At 46.0% G+C, this 21,432-nt stretch overlaps 1 protein-coding gene across 1 annotated transcript in view; it reads right to left on the bottom strand.

Moving 5' to 3' along the window:
• Positions 1 to 17,923, bottom strand: part of TCP11 (t-complex 11) — a 243,874-nt gene extending 225,951 nt beyond the window's left edge. Inside the window, exon 1 of the mRNA XM_069633483.1 lies at positions 17,815 to 17,923. The gene's annotated coding sequence lies outside the window, so the exon portion shown is untranslated. The remainder of the gene's footprint in view (positions 1 to 17,814) is intronic.
• Positions 17,924 to 21,432: the final 3,509 nt, after the last annotated feature.

Below are 21,432 nucleotides of genomic sequence, written 5' to 3'. Positions count from 1 at the left end.
CAAGAGGCCTGCTCCCCTTAACCAGTGAAGAAACTGGTTACAGCACCCTGCCTCGAGGCAGATGGAGAGCACGACGTTCACTTACCTAAGGTGAGAGCGTTAACCTTTGGGGTTCTACAGGAGAAGAGAAAGGGAAGAAGAGAGAGACATTCAATAACCCAGTTCATTAATCCCACATTTTCTATCTGCAGACATCTTACCCTTCGAGCCAGACATACAGTGCACAGAGGTCCAGCCCAAAGAGCCAGCCGTGTGTTACACATCACCTTTGAAGATACGGTATACGCCCAGTCAAGACCGGCGCCTCTACGGGAATCAGGTGAGCGTTACATATAATCAATCTGCCAAATTTGACCTGGTAATTTGCCTCTTCTCAATGTGCCTCGAACAATTTGAGGTATAGGTCTATGCAATTGGTGCTGGCACATGGGACACTGCAAAATAATTGTTTTCACTAGTTCTCACGGAAAACAGATGCCTCAAGCTTGTGCCCACCCGATAGTAGCCTTTTCTCCAAGGTGCCCACTTTCCTGATGGGCCCATTTGACCAAACCCTCCATATCGTCTTCCCGAGCCTCTGCATCCATTGTCGCAATCTTGGTGTGTTCGTCTGCAACAGAATTAAACCAATGTTCTAATGAATCTGTGGCACAATGTGCGTCCACATGATATACAGTGACTTCACTTTGTAACAACATCTCTGCAATATCTTGCAACAGTTCCTTTCCCCACAACCCTTTTGAATGAATCTTCCATCCATTCTTTTGCCAAGTCGGCAACCACACTGCCAATCCATTCACCACGGACCATGAATCTGTGTACACATGACATTGACCCGGGGTCTCTTGTTTCAATGCTTGGTAAACTGCGTAAAGTTCGGCGAACTGACTGCTCTTTCCTTTCCCTGTCGTTGTCAACATCTTTTTTGTTTTGGGATTGTACGACACTGCTTTCCAGTACCGCTCAGTTCCCACGTATCGAGCTGAACCATCCGTGAACCAAGCATGCTCTGTTTGCTCCACGGTTAAATCACTGTAAGGGACTCCCCATTTCACGGGAGACTCACGTTTTTCAGGCACCTCCGGTGGTATGTAATCTGAGGGCGGTATGTTGGCTACTTGCTCATATAATTTTGCCACTCCACCCTTTCCTGATTTGGCTCTGTCTTGAATATACCATTTCCACTTAATTATGCTGGCTTCTTGAGCATGTCCTATACAATGTGTTTTAGGAGAGCTCAGTACCCAGTGCATGATTGGTATTTCAGGTCTCATGAATACATCATGACCCAAGGTCATCTGCTCGGTATCAACAAGAGCCCAATAACATGCCAACAATTGCTTCTCAAACGGAGTATATGAGTTACCAGCGTCGGCAAATTACGACTCCAAAACCCTGATGGCACACGTTTCCTGTCTTGTTTCTGCCACACACTCCAGTTAGCATAATTGTCTTGCACAGACACATTTAATTCCACTTCGCCTTCCTTCAAGGGCCATAAATCAAGCACCTGCTGCACGGTGTCTTTCGCCATCTCAAAGGCTCTCTACTGCTCTTCCCCCCCACTGAAACTCATATTTCTTTCGTGTCACTTTGTAGAGGGGGGCCAATATCTGCCCTAAATGCGGAATGTGCTGTCTCCAAAAGCCAAACAGTCCTATAAACTGCTGAGCTTGCTTTTTGCTAGTTGGAGTAGTGAATTCAAGTATTTTCTGTCGTGCTTTTGGCACCATTTCTCGATGTCCATGATGCCACTGAATCCCTAAGAATATCACTGTTTCAGGGATTAATCTCCCACCCTTCCTTCTTTAATCCTTCTATAATGACATCTAGCTGACTTTGCACGCTGTGCTCATCCTTGCCCTGGATCAAAATATCATCAATGTAATGGAGATTTGTATGTCAGGTTTACACAGTATCTTGTCTAAATGCTCTGCCACCAGCCGGTGACAGATAGTCGGACTGTGCATGTACCCCATGGGTAGTCTCGTGAAAGTGTACTGACGTCCACCCCAGGTAAATGCAAACTGTTCTTGACACTCATCAGCAATTGGCACGGAGAAAAATGCATTAGCTAAATCGATCACTGCATACCAAGTCCCCTCAAACCTTTGGACATTTTCAATCAAAGTAATAGCATCTGGGACTGCGGGCACTAAGGGAGGAGTGTATTTATTTAACTCCCTGTAATCCATCGTCATCCTCCCTTTTTAATCGGCCAGAGCGGATTGTTCCATGAGGTGGTAATAGGGCGTAATACACCCGCCTCCACGTACTCTTTGATGGTGTCTGAAATGTCCTTGTGGCCCCCAGGAATGCGGTATTGTTTCATGGCTACTCGCTTGGTTGCCACTGGCACTTGCACTGGGGGCATCTTCAATTTGCCTACAGTAATAGGTGTACAAATTAATGCACTCACCCCAAACTGGTACGTTTTACCGCCAAGTCCCAAGGTTAGCCCTTCCAAAATGTCAAAGCCAATTATATACTCAGGTATCGGGACAATCAATACTTGGTATTTCTGCCTCTTTAAATTTCCTATTTTCATCTCCACTCTCGTTTGCACTGCGGGGGTCTCCTTTCCCCCTAAACCTGTAATCGTAAACTGTTTGCCTTTAAATCTTGTCGGATTACCATGAATCAATGAAGCCTCCGCCCCGGTGTCTATCAATGCTCGCACCCCTTTTGTGTTTCCTGGCCCCCAAAAAATCTTAACATCAACATGAGGCCGCCTATCCACTTTTATGCAGGCAGACGCTGCCGGAGCTTGGCCGAAGCCCTAGTCAAACTTCGAATGAGTGTGACTCGTCTCCGCCTCTAGCATTGCACTCACCACTTTTCTCAAATCAGCGTATGTCGGCTGGTACGGGGAAGGTGTCCCCATAGACCCTTCGTCTTGTTCTTCCGCAGGGGGAGCAGAAGGTGAGGTGTCCCCCTGTGTTGTGGTGACTACTTGTTTCTTAACCTGTTTATAGCGCTCTTTTGCTGCAAGTCATCGTTTTTTGTATAATTCATACATTACTCTGATTTCGATGCCATCAATTTCTTCATGTGGCACACCATCTTTTAACAAAGCCAAAAACATGTCTTTTCGGTACACTCGGGAGTCTCTGCTATCTTGCCGCCTGCCTTCAGTTCTTCTCTCACTACGCCCCTCTCTCTCCCGTGGCTTGTTATCGCTCTTATCCCACTCTCCCAAATCCGCAAGTTGCCGAATGGCATCTGCTACCTCATCAGTAGCCTTGCCCGCCATGCCTACGAGCAGAGTCATAATGACACTTTTGTATGCGGGTGGTGCATTTCTAATCTCCATGTTTCGCGTTGAAACTGAGAGCGGCACGGCTCCCATGTGATCAGGAGCGTCTATGTGAATCGCCTCTTTCATAGCATGCTGTGACTTTTTGAATTGCTTCTTTCAACGTATACCACTTTGTTTCTTCACTGGGCCAATCTGTGGTAATAGGGTATTTACGGTTACATGCTTGGGCTATCAGGTGCAACAAAGACACCTGTGTATCTTGACCATTTGCATATGGGGGCGGTCCTGCGCTTAAGACCTCCTGTACATTGGTGTCAATTGACAGGGGTAAAAAATGCAGTGAATCAGTAGAATCTACCAACAACCCTGCAGCACCACCGTCTAGCAATCTCACCATCCATGTCAATAAAGCTTCCTCTGATTTTTGCCTCAAACGGGTAATAATTTCCCCAACCTCCGGTTGTGTGTAATCTTCAAAAGTACTTAAATCCACCATCCCATCACCAGGATTCTGCGGGTGTGGTCCGGCTCGCCGCCTTCTAACAGTCTTCGCCGCCACTGTTTTCTGTTTCACCTCTGGTTTGGGGTCAGACTATTCTGCGGAACTACTTTCTAGACTGGTCGAATCAAAAATATCACCATCCCATTTGTCCGGATCCCAGTCTACAACAGCAGTAGCGATTACAGTTGCCACCTTTCTTTTGTTGACCCCTCCCCGCCTTTTCCTATACTTGTATCGCGCTACTCTGACTGCTGCCCTCTCGGCCACCGCCTGATATGTGTCGGCCTTATCTTTAAACAATTTCATTTGAATCTGCTGCATTAACGCAGTCTGCCGTTCTGCAGCTAGTTCTCTCTCTAATCGTAAAATCTCATTTTTCATGTCCACTTGCCTCTGATGTATTTTCCTATAAGCATGCAAAAGAACCCAACCTTGCCTACCTAATGCCGCACATTCTTTACCACGTTCTACTGGAACTTGTTGCAAGCATGCAATTACATCAGTCGGATCAGCATCTCCCAATCCTTGATCCCAAGTTTCACTTAAACCGGCACCACATGCCCATGCTTGAGCCAACTTATCATACGGACTCTTAGTCCAACCTGGAATAACAACATCAGAAAAGGCACCTCCAGCGGTAACGTTCTTCTTCTTGAACAAACTACTCATTATCGCAAACAAAGCAAAACTTTGTTGAACCTATATATTTTCTTCTCCACACTGCAATCACTCCCACAAGCACTCAAACAGTTACCAAAAAGACAACAACAAAAAAAACCCTTCAATTTTCAAAAAACTTCACTTACACGACAACCAAATCTTATCTACGTTTCAACAGATTCTTGGATGCACGGAACAACTCATCACGTACATCCTGTTCGTGATGCCAAAAATGTACTGTTCTCCCCCGAAAAGTGCACGAAACAACCGTAAATCATCAATGCAATTATAGAGCAAGTACTTTGAACCATAAACAGACAGACGCAATAACTCACAACCACACACTCTGAGAAGATAAATCAGCTCTTTACGGCTATTTATTCAAAGCTTACAAATACATAGAAATAACTCATAAAACTAATATGAACCTAGATCACAGAAGAAATGAAGAAGTCAAAAAGAAATACATCACCGTGAGCGTAATAGAAGTCCTCATCTCGTCCAGAAGCGGCTGGAAGACCCCGGGAACAGCCAGGCTGAGAGTACCACAGCTCACAGGAAGGCCAGACGTAAGCGTCCTTCTCTGGCTGAAGTCTCACCTGACCCCCTCCGGGTTTCCACATATATACACACTCCACAAAGGGGAGTTAATTCTCGAACATTCTGGAAATTGCACCTGCGCAGTTGAGGAACAGCCGTCGGTTGCCAGCTGGGTCAGTCGAGAGCTCCCCTCAAGGAACGCAGGGCCTCCCTGCTCTAAAAACACGCTCCACGGAGAACAGTAACAAGCCATAACAACGTTAGCTTTCCCAGCAGAAATGGCCTTGAGCGCATACCAGGTTTGGAAAAGCATGTTTGTCTCAGCACTGTGAATCTAACACTTCAGCACTGCGGTGTGAAGTAAATATCCAACATGGCTCCGAGCGCTCCCAGAATGCATTGCAAATCCGCGCCATTTTGAATCAAGCATAACAGGTGTTGGTGGTGGGTGGGGATATAGGGGAGATGGAGTTTGAAAAAGTTACAAACAAATTGGTTGAACAAATGCCATACAAGGACATTCATGATTGTGTTTTCTTGTGCTCTTTAGTCACACTGTGCAGGTTGTGTACTGGGTCAGGTCAACACACTAAAAGTAATTGTCTATTAGCACCTGTCGGCTACTCTCCCTGCTTTCACTTCATCCCTGTGTGTGTCTGGCCTGGCTCCTGACACTTGGGCGTCATCTTCATCTTCCTCTGGGTGTGGCCCGTCAGCATAAGTGGGTAGGCGGGGTAGAGGCACATTCCTCCTTGGGTAAATGTTATGGAGTATAGCACACCAAGACTATTTTACCTACTTTGTCAGGGGGATACATCAGGGTCCCTCCAACGTGGTCTAGGCACCTGAACCATGCCTTCGGGAGGCCAAATGTGCGCTCAATGCAAATGGGGGTACGGCTGTGGGCATGGTTGTAGATGGTCTCATATGGTGTACGTGGGTCACGCAGAGGGGTCATCAGCCACGCCAGCTGCGGATATCTGGAGTCACCTGCATGGGGTGTAATACGGACATCAGTCATTTGTCTCATGCATGGGTCTGCAGTCTCAGTGTATCTGGCAATTGTTTGCTGTGAGCAATCTTGTGTGCATCCGGGCCATGCAATGTGTATATGTGATTGGTGTGCATAATTTGTATTTTATGCCATTAATTACTTGTCCTGTACATGCACATGTGACTTTTTGGCGTGTGTTCTGTGGCATGTCTGGGTTGACTGCACATGGGCAGACGACTGTGGCACAGATGGACATGCTGTTGGGTGCTCCGGTGTGCATCTGCACAGTGCCACATTCAAGATGCATTGTGGTCTGATGTGTCATTGTGATGGCAGCGTTGTGTGGCCATCACCATTGTGTCCCGGTGTGTCAGACGTGTGCATGCACCCTTAGATGCCCCCTATCGATTGTGCAGGGGCTGCATATGTGCTGCCAGTGCCTCCTCTTGACATACAATGCTTCCTGTGACTATCCCCGCCCATTTGTTTTATTGTGCTTCAACGTGCATATGTGGCAGAGTTTGTACTCCCCCACTTTCCAGGTCCGTTGTCCTCTGTGTCTCTCCATTTATCTCTCCGGCAGTGCGCTGTTGCGTAGGACCATCGAATCATGGGTGGATCCTGGGTAGCGGGCACAGCACTGGGTTATGGTGAGGTCAGGGCCACAGGTCACCTGCATGTTCATGTAGTGGCATTGCTTGCGGTTCCTCTAGACGACCTCATGGGCCTGGGAGGCCACCAACCCAACATAGGTCCAGTCGATGGCTGCTATCATATTGGGCAGTTGTGTGGTGGCATAAAAGCATGCCTTTATGTCATTCACCTGGGCTTGGGTGGTGGTTGACATGGCACAGAAGGGCATCGAGCACCTGGCCCAGGACTGTGCAGAATGTTGACTGTGCCCTGCCATGCATCATGGTGACGGAGTGCTGGAAACTGCCCGTCCCCAGGAACTGCAGGGCTGCCACCAGTTTCACCAATGTGGGCGGCGGTTGTGCGGATGTTAATCCGGCTCCCAATTTCTTCATGTATTGTGGCCAGCAGCTCATTGGTGGTCTCCCTGTCCAGGTGGTACACAGTTACCAACTGGGTGTCTCTGAGGACCCAGGGTGATGGCCTGACCCTGGGGATGGGTGCTCGCCTTGCTGGGGCTGCTCTCCTCCTCATTCCACCCCCTCCCCCGTACTCCCTGTGCCCTGGCCTGCTTGTCCTGCATCTGAAGGCCAGGTGCAGCCTGAGCAGCTGCCTTTCCCAGCTCGCAGCAATTAATTGCTGCATGTGCATGGTGTTGGAAACAGTGTTTGGGGCCGGGGTGGGTCTTATGTAGCCCTCTGATGTGTATTGTGTTCACCTGTGGCCTGATCCCTGGCACCTGGGTTCATTTACCGTCAGCTGGAGACTGGGGGTAATTCTCAGCTATATTAGCGCCGGTTTTCAGCGCTAATAATGCTGAAAATGCACTTGTGATACGTCTGTATTTTTGTACTTTGTGTTGGCACTATTAGTGCCTGCTGTAATAGCGTTGGCGGTAATAATGCCGGCTGTAATAGTGCTGGTGCCTTTTGGGTCTGGCGGTTTTTGCGCCGACTCGTGATCCGGCAGACCGGTATTGGCGGCACTAATACCGTTACCACCAGATTTAAGGGCTACCGCCTGACTCGTGATGAGGCGCTGGAGGTAAAACTCCAACTTACCACCCAACTCTTGATTGGGCCAACCCTTAAATGCGGCGGTAATAGCGCGTTGCTGCTGCATTTAACGGCTGAAGCCGAACTCGTGATGAGGCCTATGTCTCTCAGAAAGGAGCATCCAACAAAAATAATTACCCAATGTCCGTGAGTTGGGAGCTCTACTATAAAGCTTTGCATGTGTTGCAGATAAAATGCACCTTTTACATTTCGTGAACGGAGTGTTTCTTCTGTGAAAGGGAGCTACACCTTAACTCACCCTGAAATGTAGGGACTGCAAAGCTTTGGCATGAACAAATGGCTGCTTGCAGACCAGCTCTGGGTCGCATGGAGATATCTTCATTAACACATTCTTCATGGAATGGTATTAGTTAAAATAAAACACATTGCCCGTCAGTTGGCAATTCTTCAAGTATATACTGCTTACAGGGACAACAACATATCATATGCTGACATTTGAAGATAATTAAAGGATGATATGTTTGAATAACTGCAACAGAATATTTCCGTCAGCTTAGAAGTTTTTCCACACAAGTTCCATATCGGAGACCAGCTACAGCCTAAGAAACACCTGAATGTGCAGACTGGTCGTAGTTGCTAAAGATTATATTGTATGCCCGGGGGACACGTTTGATATGTATAATACAGAGATCTGCCAAGGAGTTTAAGAGGGCAAAGTGTTTCCCACATTTGCAAGGCATTAAGTAAGTCAAAGAGTTCCTTTGTGAGAGTAAAAGGGGACTTGTAGGGCAAATGCACCACCTTGAACAGTGCTTAGAGTGGTCCACATACATGAAGCTCAATAAAAACACCACATTATAATTATATGATGCAAGTACAGTGCCATCATATTGTAATGCCTAGTAAATTGTGCTTGTTGCTGTTGTCTGGGGGCAAAATGCTGTCAATGTGTGTGAGTACCTGGCTATGATACAAGTACCTTACTGTAAGATGACAATACTTGATGGTAACTTGGACAAGTGAGTGTAACACTAGGCAAACCGTGAAGGAACATGAGCATGTGATCTTAATACCTACAGTAGCAAGCAACAAAAAACCTACACAGCTCAAAATTATTGGCTTTGTTAATGCTTGTTTTCTACCTTTGCATATAAAGTGTTTTTCACACTACATAACACAAACACACACAAACACGAAATTATTCCTGGAAACAATACAAAACCAAACAAAGGATGCAGTTCCCTTAAGCTTAATCCCCTTAGCCTTACATTTTCCAACTCCTGGCCCCTATTCTGAAACCAACAAACATAATGGGTAATGGGTGACTCCATGTCACCTAAGCACTTGTTTTCTAATACTGGGGTTTGATGTAACAAATGCTTTCTGGGGTGTAGTTCTTTTTTGTTTCAACTGGAATAACCTACCAGAAAACAATGATTTTCAAAAGAAACCCCACTGGTGTCCAGGTGACGTGGAGTGTTCTCATTTGATCGCCCTAAAACCTACTTCAAACAAGAAAATGGGCCTAGTCACCTGCTACAGACCATACATGAATGCCAATTCCACCCCATATAATTGTGTGCCTTCCTTGGGCTATTTACTTTGGTCTCCCACCCCTGCACCAACAACTGGCTACTTCTGCTGAAAGTGTTTGACTCTTTTGATTAAGATATATACATATTTTATTTTAAAACCTTTTAAAACCTTTTTAGTCCAGTCCACCATAAGCCCCCAACCCTTCATTCTTGCCTGCAAACGCAATGGAGAAATGATCAAACTGTCCAAGGTTGTGGGTCTGTTTAAGGATGTTTACTTTCCCAAAAAGATGCTAATTTGGGATTTGGGAGCTATGAGGGATCAACAGTAAGACTCGGACACAGTGGCATTTTCAGTGTTTATCAAAAAATGGTATCATCAAAAGAAAAAGAGGGGTTGGGGAAATCCTACCTATCCCTGACTCCAAGAGGTGTTTCCCTGCCGCAACAAAACTAAGGAACATCTGTGTCAGGATGTCTAAAGCAAAAAGTGTTCTCTGACCTGGGACCAAAATCCTAAACTGACCCTCACACAGTAAACTCAATATAACATAAAATGGGGGATATCTCTTGGCTTAACAGCTGCAGCTTCCTTCAAAAGTTCCAAATATAAAGTTGCTAAGGTGCGGAAAAGAAACATGAATAAAGTTCCACTAGAGAAGGGCCTTCCCTTCTCCTAGAGTCTTTCTAGTTATTCAACGTGTCATTTCTCATATATTCCATAAATGGGGTCTCTGCCGCCTTTCTTCAATCCCTGATTTACTCTCCTGCCAGGGTTTTATTTCGGTACTTGGGTGCAAGTCCCAGACTCGCTGATTGCCTGGTTTACCCTCCTGCCAGGGTCATTGTCTTTTCACTTGCCTGCGAATCCCAGGCTAGCTGAGTACCTGGTGTACTCTCCTGTGTAGGGGAGGCATGGTATCACAAATATGACACTGACACAATGGGTACAATTTGTAAAATATTTATTGAAATTGTTGGGGTTGGAGAAACTCCTACTTTGCCCTATAACTGAGATGGGAGTAGTGTTGACCATGAAATAATAAATAACGCAATCCTAGTGGAGTCCGTCTAATCAAAATGGCCTATGCTGACAAAACCTAATGCCTGCCCTATCTCTTGTACAAAAAGTGTAAAAAGGAGAAATGTGTGCAAAAGAAAAAAACAGTGTTCAAATGAATAAATGTGGTTGAATCAGCTCTCTCCTCCCCACGTTAGACCTCACAAAGTAAGGCAGTCCCTGTAGGCAGGAGGACACACTGTGGCTCGGTTTCCAACACAATAAACCATTCAAAAACGTGGATCGAGGCCCGCCTGGCCCTGCACGTTAAAGTCTCTTTTCCTGATTTCCAAAATAATGTTTCAACCAAAAAGTTAAAGGCATGGTCTAGTAAAATTTTTTGTTAAAAAAATAGATAGGCAACATAAAAAAAAATACTAGCATTCTCTTTTTTAAAACTTCCTATGTAAAACTTTGAGCTATTCAAGCTCACAATTCGCAAAAGCAAGCACATGGGCGCATCCATTTTGTGAAATGGACGCCCTCCTGTGCTGGCTTTTGCTTTTGCGGCACTAATGAAGGAAAAGCCAGCCAGCTGTAGTAAACAAAAGCTACCGCTGGGTGGCTTTCCCTTCATTAGTGCTGTACGCGGAGGACGGGGACCGGAGACCAGAGCAGGAAAGCTGCAGCTGAATCTCGGTAAGTGCTATTTATTTAAAAAAAAATAAGCACTAGCTGCAGGTTTTTTTCTACGTTTTCCGGGCTGGAGGAGCCCGGAAAATTTAGAAATAAAACCGCAGCTTTAAAAACGTTGTATTTATGTTTGCGGTCGCTTTTGACTTTTGGCTTTTCCTTCATTAGTGCCGCAAAAGCCAGCACAGGAGGGCATCCATTTCACAAAATGGATGCGCCCATGTGCTTGCTTTTGCGAATCTTGAGCTTGAATAGCTCAAAATTTTACATAGGAAGTTTTAAAAAAGAGAATGCTAGTATTTTTTTTTTATGTTGCCTATCTATTTTTTAAATAACATTTTTTACTAGACCATGCCTTTAACAAAGGTCCCTCCCTCTGTCGGCCTCAGACCTTTCACCACACAGTTCACGTAGGTCCCCGTCTGTCGGGCTCAGACCTCTCATGACAAAGTTCAACACAAACTTGCAAGGGGCCTCCCTTCCCCAAGCTTATTATACTTAGGTCTCCCTCTGTCGGGCTCGGACCTCTTTTGGATGTCGAAGACTTACAAATGTGTGTGGCTTTCTTTACAGACCACCGCAGGACCATTTTGACTCAAATTTTACAGTTTGACTTTCACTCTCCCATTCTCTAGGAGTTAAACTTATTTATTTTACTTTTGCTGTTCACTCGCTTTATCGCTTCAAACAATGCACCTTTCACAAAGACTTTCGAGTGGGCTACTTCCTTTCTCCGGACCACTCCGTTACTTAGTATAGCTGATTTTGCAGCTGTCTTTTACTTCAGAGTTCATTCACAGGTCTGCCTTTCTTCGCGTACACGTGTGCAGCCTTCACTTGCGATATAATGTTGATACTTGAAACTTTAATACACACCAGTCTCTCAGGTTGCTTGCCAACTCACCGACTGTGTGCATCTCTTTTCTGGTTTTGCGATATCCATTTCACGAGTCAAAGTTAGTACCATAGGCTTGGCCTCGCCTTCCCAACTCTGCCGTTCGCCCAGGAGGGGTCGCTGGCGTCCTTGAAACACAATGCAGTCTTCACTTGTGGGATCTGGCCTTCTCCATGTTTTTTCAGCGGCCTGTCAGAGGCAATTCCCTCCGGTAGGGAACTCTTGGGGTTTTTGACCTGCTGCTCTCGCCCCTTAGTCTGTGGCTCTGCTCCATAAGGTTTGCCTTCGTCCCAGATGTTCTGCTCATACTCGTGTTCCACCTTGCTCAGAGTGTGTCTTTGGGTTCTGCGTTTTATTCGTTTGAGGAGAGCTAATTGGTATCAGGTGTATGCACTTAAAGTCAAGGGCCTGACTTTGCCTGGGCCGATTAGCGGGACATGTCCAGTATGATGTGTGAAAGTTAATGTTGTTACTCTCAGTCACCCTCTTCCTCGGCCCAGTGTTTGTGTACCAGGGCGGGAGTTGGCACCTCAGTGAATTCCAAAGAATAGGAGGAGTTAGATAAACAAAAGAGGGGGGATACCGTGTCCCACCATCGGCTGCCTCACCCCCACTCCCCAAAACCCCCTCACCCAGGTGTTCCACCCGCACTGGTCCACCCCCAGGAACTGGATCCAAAAGCGATGGCCGTGTCCTGGCCACCTGGATGACAAGTCCCCAAGGACTAGCGGGTGAGACACCCTTTGGTTTCTCACACCTGACAGAGCTTTTTGAGTCCTCTCAATATTCGAGTGCAAATCACAGGTTCACACTCTTCATTAGCATTCACTTGCTTCTGTATCCAGGTAATTATATCTTTCATATGGGCCACCGCCACTTCTCCAACTGTGTTGAATGTCCCAGCTCCCTTGTGTGGGTTTTTGCTCTTTACTAATGACATTTGGTATCCGCTCTGAGCGCCCCAATATCCCAATCTCCTTCTCTGGGCTTACAAAAAGCAAAAAGCCCGCCCTTGCGGGGTTGCCAGGTTGGGCAGGCTGGGGGCAGCCAGGGGGCATTGGAGTGGCTGGGCCGACTGGAGTCAGGAGCCACCAGGTGGAACCAGTTCCACGGCAGGGGGGCAAGTGGCTCTCGCGGGCTCAGGCCTGGCAGGGAGTGCAGTGACGTGAATTGGCTCATAAAAAGGGGGGCAAAAGTGCGAAGGAGCACAGTTCTATGCATTACCCTGGGAGGATTTTGCGCCGCTGTGTTCCTGCCATCCGGGCCCATGCTGCTAACCTGCCTGCATTCGATGGGCTTTTACATCCCACCCACTCTGGATATCGGAGTTCGGGAGAGGGCAGTAGGGGAAAGAGAGTTGCAGGTGGGGGGAGGACAATGGAGACAGAATCCCCTTCCGGGGACTCTGGAGTTGGAATCGGGGGAAGGGGAGGGCGCAGTACACCCCTCTGCAAAATTCCTGAAAAGTGGCTATTGGGTCCTGGCGGGGGAGAGGGTGTAGGGGGCAGGCTCAGAAGGCAAGTTGGGTAACGAAGGGTCGGCCTTCTGGGATCGCCCCACCACAGAGAGCAAGGCATGGGGGGTACGGGATAGGGCCTCACCACCATATGCCGCCTTGAAGGTCGGAGGGCGTGGTCCACCTGGACCCCTTGTCAGTACTAGGAGATGTATTGTTATTGATGGTGTGTGGTTTTTAAGTCACATTTTTTGTTATGATGTAGGGAATACAAATATGGCCGAGCCGATATGGCATCCACAAAAGAAGGTGTCTAAGTGCATTTCTCATCCCCCGGCATGTCCCCCCTGCAGAGCCCACGAGTCTTCTTTGGCAGCTTCGGCGTCCCTCGATTTTAAGCATTTCCTCCGCTGTTTGCTTGCTGCCTGGGAGCACATCTCGTTGGCTTCTCGGCTCCTGTCTGGCCTTCTCCTTCACTAAGCAGCTCCTGCTGCTCGGGATGGCAGCGCAGAAAACACTCTTACGCCTGACTTCCGTGGACGCTGTCATCACCAGCTTCTTCGCTCTGGTCTGCAGTTCGCTTTCCTCCTGTGTCCCAACCAGTGTCGGGAAGGCTGACTCTCTCGTTCTGTTCAGGTGTTCCATATTTGAATATCCCGGCACCTGTTAACTTCTTCTAATCACTAGAACCCGGCATGGGTTTGTCCGCTTACAGTGATCTTCATCACTCCATCCCTCTTCCTCGTCTCAGTGTTATAAAATGGGGCTGTGGGTCGTACATAAGTCCCAGTACTTGTTGTTTCAGTGTTATTAAAGGGAGAGGGATGTATGTAAGTCCAAGCACTTGTTAACATCCTCCAACAAATAGAATGCAGTGTCAGCTTGCTGCTTCTAATGATCTTAATTCCTCCATCTCTCTTTCTCATTAAAGGGGTAGATATGCATATACGTTTGGTGACCAGTAAACAACGGAGATTCTTTATCCTCCTTACAATATGCCATACAAGAATGGGGAAGTGAAGGAGTGTCTTTAGGTCCTAATGAAACCGAGGGATACCATGTTTGACCTAGCGTGTCTATCCAACTCCCATGAGAGTTGTCTCCCCTCGTGGTCCTCCCTCAGCCTCCCCCAGGGCCAGTATTAGGTAGCTTCTGCCTTTCCCTGGCTCATGGCCTCATGAGAAGAGACCTTTCCTGGGAAAGGAGTGACATCACTAGATTTGTCACAGAGCCTTCTGAAAAAAAAACTCTGAGCAGAGTATTGTCATTGGCTGCAGCAAGAGGGTGCCCTGTGTGCATGGCGCTGCTTTCTATTAAATTACAGTGTTAATTACGTTAAAATGCAATGTCTGAAGCCTCTCTCGCAGATGGCAGAATTAGCAAGCTCTCAGTGCTGCATTCCGCCCAAAGGTGCCCTAGGCCTCTGCCCCGTTGGCCGGCCCCTAGAAATGGCAGCAATTGATGCTATGTTATCTTGCATTTATATAGCGCCTGCTGCCATATTTATTGGCTTTGAAGCACTTTGCCTGTCAGAGAGGCAAAGGCTGAGTATGATAGAACATTCAGTAGTGGTAGGGAGAATCAAAGTTGGGCAGATTAGTTGGGATGATGAGGGCAAGGGAGAGATAAGATGCACAGGAAGTCACAGAAGGAAAAGGTAGAGGAGCTTCGAGCACAATTGAACTGAATTTTCCGTGGGCCTCAACTGTATTCTATGGGGTGCAGCACCAAGAGGAGAACGAGCTGGAGAGGAGGTATTTTCTGCACAAGTGGGATATGTCTGGAGATTACTCACTGCATAGTGAATCTGGACATGTTGAAGCCATGCCCAAGAAAACACATGCAGCAAAGCCCTTACACTTACTTTCCTAGGCCCCCACTAATATTTGAAAGGGGGTTGTATGTCAGAAATCAGAATTTGACAAGTTTGCCAAATAGGGGTGTCACGGTATTAGTTTTTGACGGTACAATAACCTTCTTGCCAAATGACGGTATATCATGGTTATCGCGGTATAGTAGGTGGAGTTAACTAATTTTAACAAATATTTTCTAAAAGGTCATAAATTGTCAGATTTATCATCACAAACAAAACCAGGCACCCAGGGCTAGAATTAGGCTTTTCAACATACTTTCCACTGAAATGCCACCCCTTGCTTCCACCAAACACAAACACACGTGTGGAAAGGGGGGGGGGCTGCTGCAACTGGCAAAGCAAACTGAATAGCTTTTCTTAAGTGGTTATTAAGGCTTTTAGCTCCCCCACTGGCTACTGGTGAAGATGAACATGTTGCCATCTTGATAACCTACATGCCACAGATCAATGGCGTTTGATGGTAGTATATGTTTGTTCTCTCTCTCTCTCTCTCTCTCTCTCTTTCTCTCTTTCTCTGTTTCTCTCTCTTTCTCTCTCTTTCTCTCTCTTTCTCTGTCTCTCTCTCTCAGCCTTTAGTTTACTTCCGGGCCAAAAGGTGTTCAGTAATCACAGACATGTTACCCTTTGGTATGGCAGCAGGGAATACCCACAGAGATGAGTACATTTTGCAGTGTGACTTATTATATGTAAATTCAATGATGGAACCAGGGACATCCCCCATCGTCATATGTTTAGAAAACATTATCCATTATAAATATATAAACCCCAAAGCCGCCAACCCAAAGTCCCGGGAGGATAGCTCAGACGACACGAAGCAACACAGGTTCGATTTCCCTGGGTCAGCGCTTAGAAACCTCTGGGTGTTTAAGCGTGTTATAAATACGCAAATTACACAACTAAATAAACAATTTCTTTAACACCGCCTTGATGCCAGCAGGCTGTGTGAGCGCTTTAAAAAAAGAGTAAACCCTTTTCCTTCTTGGTACTGTATTTATTCTTCCTATTGCTAACATATTGATTTTGTGTCAGGCACGTGTGGTTTATGGAATGGCATTAAAAACTGCTCAAACTGAAACTACTTGGCAGACGGCACATCCAACAGTGCAAGACCAAGACTGTGCAGCACTTGCTTACTGCAGCCTTTCCAAATCAGATTGAAAAGCACACTTAACGGTATGAACGGTATACCGGTATAAACAATGTGACGGTTATTATTGTTCAATTAAGTGGTTCACGGTATCTTTAACGGTATACCGTAATACCGTTACATCCCTATTGCCAAAGCTCCCTGAAAAGCGGGCAAAAAAAACTCACTTTTTTTGTTGGCGAGTGTCGCTGAGGCAGGATGTACCATAGGAATTAGGAGTTGGACAATTATTAAAATACTCATAAATATTGTAAAATTGAATAACCCACACAGGAAAAAACCTACACTGCCTCTTAATTTTTTTTTTTTTTACAATCTTTAGTTACTTCTCAAGAGCTCAAGTTACAGACATGCATATGAGAAACAGTGTACAGCCTTCTTGTCATTGTTCTTCTTATCAGTTCTCATCACAGCTTTATAAGGGATCATGAGTTTTAACAGTTATAACTCCCCTCCCCCATACCACTTTCGCCATTGTAATTTTTCAGCATTTGCTTGAACCGAAGCGTCTTTGCTCAATACATTTGAATACATTGCAGACAAGTCCACCCTCATAGGGCTCACATCTCTTAATTTTTTATCAGCGTACGTTTTCGTATAATTTAGCTTTTGCTGGACCAGATGAGGTTTTCTTTCCTTGCTCCATGGGCCTCACAATGTTTTAATTGCATGCTTGAGGGTCCCCTGTCTGCCCAGGTCTTGCCGGTCGGATGCATTGTAGGTGAGCAGTAGGAAAAATAATTAATCAACAACTGCCATGAGATGTTAGTAACAAGCCACATGCGGCTGTATGAGCATATGAAGGCAGTGCACTCGACCTATGATTATTGTGCAGGGTCTTACTGACAGTTAATATATCATCAGTAATTGAAAAAGCCTTTTGTCTGCTTTGTTAATCTTATAATTATTTGATATGTGAGTGATGTCACTTCCCCTTATTAGAGTCAGTGGTTAGTTGCCATTATTTTATGTTGCCAAGGATAGTTACTTGTGTTGCTTACAAGCCAACATTATCCATTCCATTCTGGAGACGATACTCCAGTCCTGGTTTAAATTTGCATTTTGGAACATTTTTAATGGCAAAATCCAGGACTACAAGTGCCAGAATGCAAAGTTAAACCCGGGACTGGGCTAGCGTCTCCCAAATGTAATGTATTATGTTGGCATGTCTGGTGATGTGATGCCACTTTCTTTGTTGTCATCAAGCATGTTCCCACTGGCATTTTGGTGAATTGACATCCGTAATGAGATGCAGATATGTCTTGGAAATCTGATGCTAATATTTTTTGCCACTATAATGCAGAAACGTTCCACGACTGCGTGCCTATATTTTGACAGATGTTTTGGTACAATGATATATTATTTGACTTTTGGTAATATTTATCACTAGAGACAGATGAGCTAGCGCATTCCTGTACCCTGTGTTTGAAATGTACCTTCATAGCACCAACTGAAAGAGACATCTTCAAATCGACCTGGCCCTCAAATCCTAAGAACGGCCCGTTGGAATGAATAAAGTCTTCCTTTAATATTGCACTTGGCATGCAGCACATGTGCTTATTGAGGACAAACAGGGTATGCTGATTTCGCTAAGAAAAATATGTAGCTGACCTTTATTTTATGGATTCCAACATTCACACCGAGCGCCGTTTTAGCCGTCAATCTTCTCTGCAAACGCTCGGAGTTGGATGCACTGGCCCGGCTGGATTCCCCTCCGAAATGCCAGCGACGATTTCCAGTTTCTTGGTGGCGCTGACGGTGGTATATTTAGCTCGAGCTCTAGTGTATCTGGGCCTCTATTTATAGCCTGACTTTTAGTCACAGATTAGGAACTAGGAAATTGCAGTTTCTCCGAGCACTGGATAAGACTTGACAATTGATTTTGAAAGCATGGAATGAGAAGTTATTACCCAAACGTGCAAGCAAGGCATAGATCAGAATACGATGCTCGTTCTTGCCCAGTGGCCCCTACAAGGCACATTTGTTTGGCTAGTGTATGCCGGTATTATGTTGTATGTGGAACACGAGAGAAACACCTTAATTTGGGGGACGACCTTAAGAGGCAGAAGGAAGGAGACCGCACGGGGATAAAGGAAAGAAGTGGAGGGGCCACTAGGCATACCTGCCTACATTTGAAAATCAAAAACCCTGAGATGTATGCTCCGCTCATAGCCACACAAGACTCTGCCCACATGCACTGCCTACATGTCAAAAAGGTAAACTATATTTGATTGTGTGATCGGCTACTTGCACAAAACTGCACCAAATGAAACTGTGCTCTCAAAAAACATATTTACAATTTTTACAGTGCCCTTTTACATTTGGAAACCTTACACTACTCCAGATAAAGGCATTTTTGCTAACATGTGCAGGCAGGACGTCTCACCTGCAGGGAATGGGGCCTCCACACACCATTTTGAAATGCGCACCCACACACCATTCCATTCGAGACGGCCTTCCAGCCTCTTTAAATTGATACCGGATCTTCCACAAAGCTTTAAAAACTCAGATTTTTACCTAAACCTGAATCCCCCCTCACGCCTTTTGCCAGGAACTATCCTCTGCCCCACCGCCCAACTGCTTGTTTTGTAGGATAATTGACATTTGACTTTATACCTATGTATGATTCTGTATGTTTTGTATGACAATTGCCATTTGTTATACCTACGTTACCTTTTATTTGTATGTAACTATGCTTGTATCTCACTAGCTTTACTAGTACTCTGTACTCTGTACCTGCAACAGTGCCTCAATGCCTACGAGTTGTATGCGCGCTTTACAAATAAAATAAATACATAAATATACCCCTGGTTTCCCCATTATAACTACAAGACTACGAGTCCCAGAATGCCATGCTAAAGGCCTGGTGTCTCTTTACCCTGAGTGGTTGGCATGTGCGCAAGACCATAACAGGGAAGGCAAAACTACAGCGCTGAACATGAAAAAAGTGCAAGTGAAAACTACCCTGAGTACTATGATGGCAGCATAGGAGAGGTGGCTTTTCTGGTTTCAAGCCAGTGGTGCCACTCTCTGACTAAAACAAAAATGTTAGTCCTAATTTTTGTAAATCAATCCCCTTGAGTGTTTCTGCCATCGATTACACCACTATATGCTTGAAAATGCAGATTGTCCCAGTTTACGCCTTCTTTCTTAGGAAATGTTTGGTTTCAGGAAAAAGGCATACAGGTTCCCTTTCTGTGTCATGTCAACCAAGCAGCCATGGCACAGACTATTATGCATTGTTAGCCAGGTATTTACTTCAGAACAGATGCAGATTATGGGGCTTTTAAATGCTAAACAGCCCATCCCAGTGAGCTGGGGCTTGACAGAGAAATGGCCCATTCCCCCACACTAGTCTGCTAAGGCCTGCAATAAAACGTGCCAAATGAGTTACTTAAAAGCAACAAAGAGAATGAGGGAAAAATGCCTGCAACATGTGAAGTCCTGCTGAGACATCTCTTTAACATTTTATTAAGCCCTTGACCAGTGCTTCCCTGGCAGGAACAAATACAAGTAACCCTTAATTATAAAAAAACATGTAAACGGACATGATTTACAATTTACAAATGCTTCCATAGCCCCTCAAGGGTGACTGTTCCAGCGCTGCAGGACAACCCAGAGACACCGCGGTCTTCCTTGGAGAAGAGCGTGAAAACTTAAGTCTCTGGGCTAAACCCAGAGGTTAAGCAGGAATGCTACTAGGCTCTCTGCTGGGCCTCTGGCAGGTTGTTAACTGGACCCTCCAGGGTCTCATGTAAATGACTACACATCCACAAAGTTGGGTTACTTGCACCTGACTGTCCTGTTTTGGTGGGCAGTTGGTCCTTTATTTTCTCCCTTGCGATCTGATGTCACAACCCTGGGTAACTGGCGTGTGTGGAATAGGTGGAAATACGGCCGCCATTAGACTGTGCTACCACGTTGTTTCCACAACGTGTGTAGTGGTCTAGTCTATTCCAACATGGCCGCCGCCAAGTGTATTTACCACTCTTCACTCGGCGTCTCGGCACGTTGCAACTTCTTGGATTCTCCTCGTTGCTTGTGCTCCGTATTATTTCCCTTGGCGGTGGTCCACCCGCTCCTTTACTTACCATTACCTCCCTCTTGCTCTGCTTCCCGTGTTTTTTGTTTCTCTGACTCCCATTTCTTTTTCCTCTTTTCTGCCCCTCTTTTCTGCCCGAATATCGTCATTTTTTTCCTTTCCTGGATTTGTTTTTCCTGGTCCTTTCAGCCCGTACCCGTTTTTGTTGGTTCCCTTATTTCTTCTACATTACGCTTTCCCTGCTAGCCCTTATGAACGTTCTTCTGAGTTCATTCTTACCTCCAAGCCAGCCAACACTCTCCCTCCTATTATTGTTTCCAAGTACTACCAGCAAGTCCAGCCTATCGTGCCATCCATAGTGAAGATTCTTGTTTTTTTTTTATGCCATTTGCTTTTTCCCCTACAACATTACCGGCTGTTGCGGAGAGGAGCCACCGGGGATTCTCAGATCTAGGCAGACCTTATCTGCTAAAAAAAAAGAAACCAGATGCTCGGCAAGCCCGAAGAAAGAAGTTGGACTATTCAACCACATCAGGTGAGGAGGAAGGGGAACCAGGTGATCTCCAATATCCAATATCTGAGTGAAGAGGAGGATATTACTGACAAGCCTGATAGCATTATTGTCCAGCCTGATATCTGATGCTGCAACATCAGGACACCGCATCTGCCTTTCCTCTACACCACACCCCTCCCTAAATCACATAAAGACACATATTTATTTATTTATTTAGTCCATTTGTAAAGTGCCCACAGGCATCAGGGCGCTGTCGCTGATAGGGGAGGTGCATTTCTGGAAACATGTTGAAACATTGCATTAACAGTCATTTCAGCTTACAGTTCGTCGGTATACTCCGTGTACGACAAACCCCCTCAGCCTCGTAGATGGCTGTGGCTTCTCTCGCAGTGCATATCTGGACTTGTTTTGTCAGGGGGTGCGCACCAGAGTTGCAGTGCACTCGAGTCTCTTATGGTCTGCACCTCCTGGGTAGGCGACTTGGCTAACTGGGCTAGCCGGGGGCTCCCCCTCCTCCCCTTCTCTCGTTCCACTCTGAGCCTCTGGAGGATTGGACCTGCGGGATCCTGGGTCACTGTCAGGAAGTGGAGCTTCTTTCCACATCGTGAGTGGCACTCTCTGGCACTCTCTGAAAATGGGATTAGTTCCTATTAACCGACTCATGTTCTGGTTG

Source organism: Ambystoma mexicanum, chromosome 13, assembly GCF_040938575.1.
Source record: "Ambystoma mexicanum isolate Mex_15411 chromosome 13, UKY_AmexF1_1, whole genome shotgun sequence".
In the NCBI taxonomy this organism is placed as follows: domain Eukaryota; kingdom Metazoa; phylum Chordata; class Amphibia; order Caudata; family Ambystomatidae; genus Ambystoma; species Ambystoma mexicanum.
This window is presented reverse-complemented; position numbering and strand designations above follow the sequence as displayed.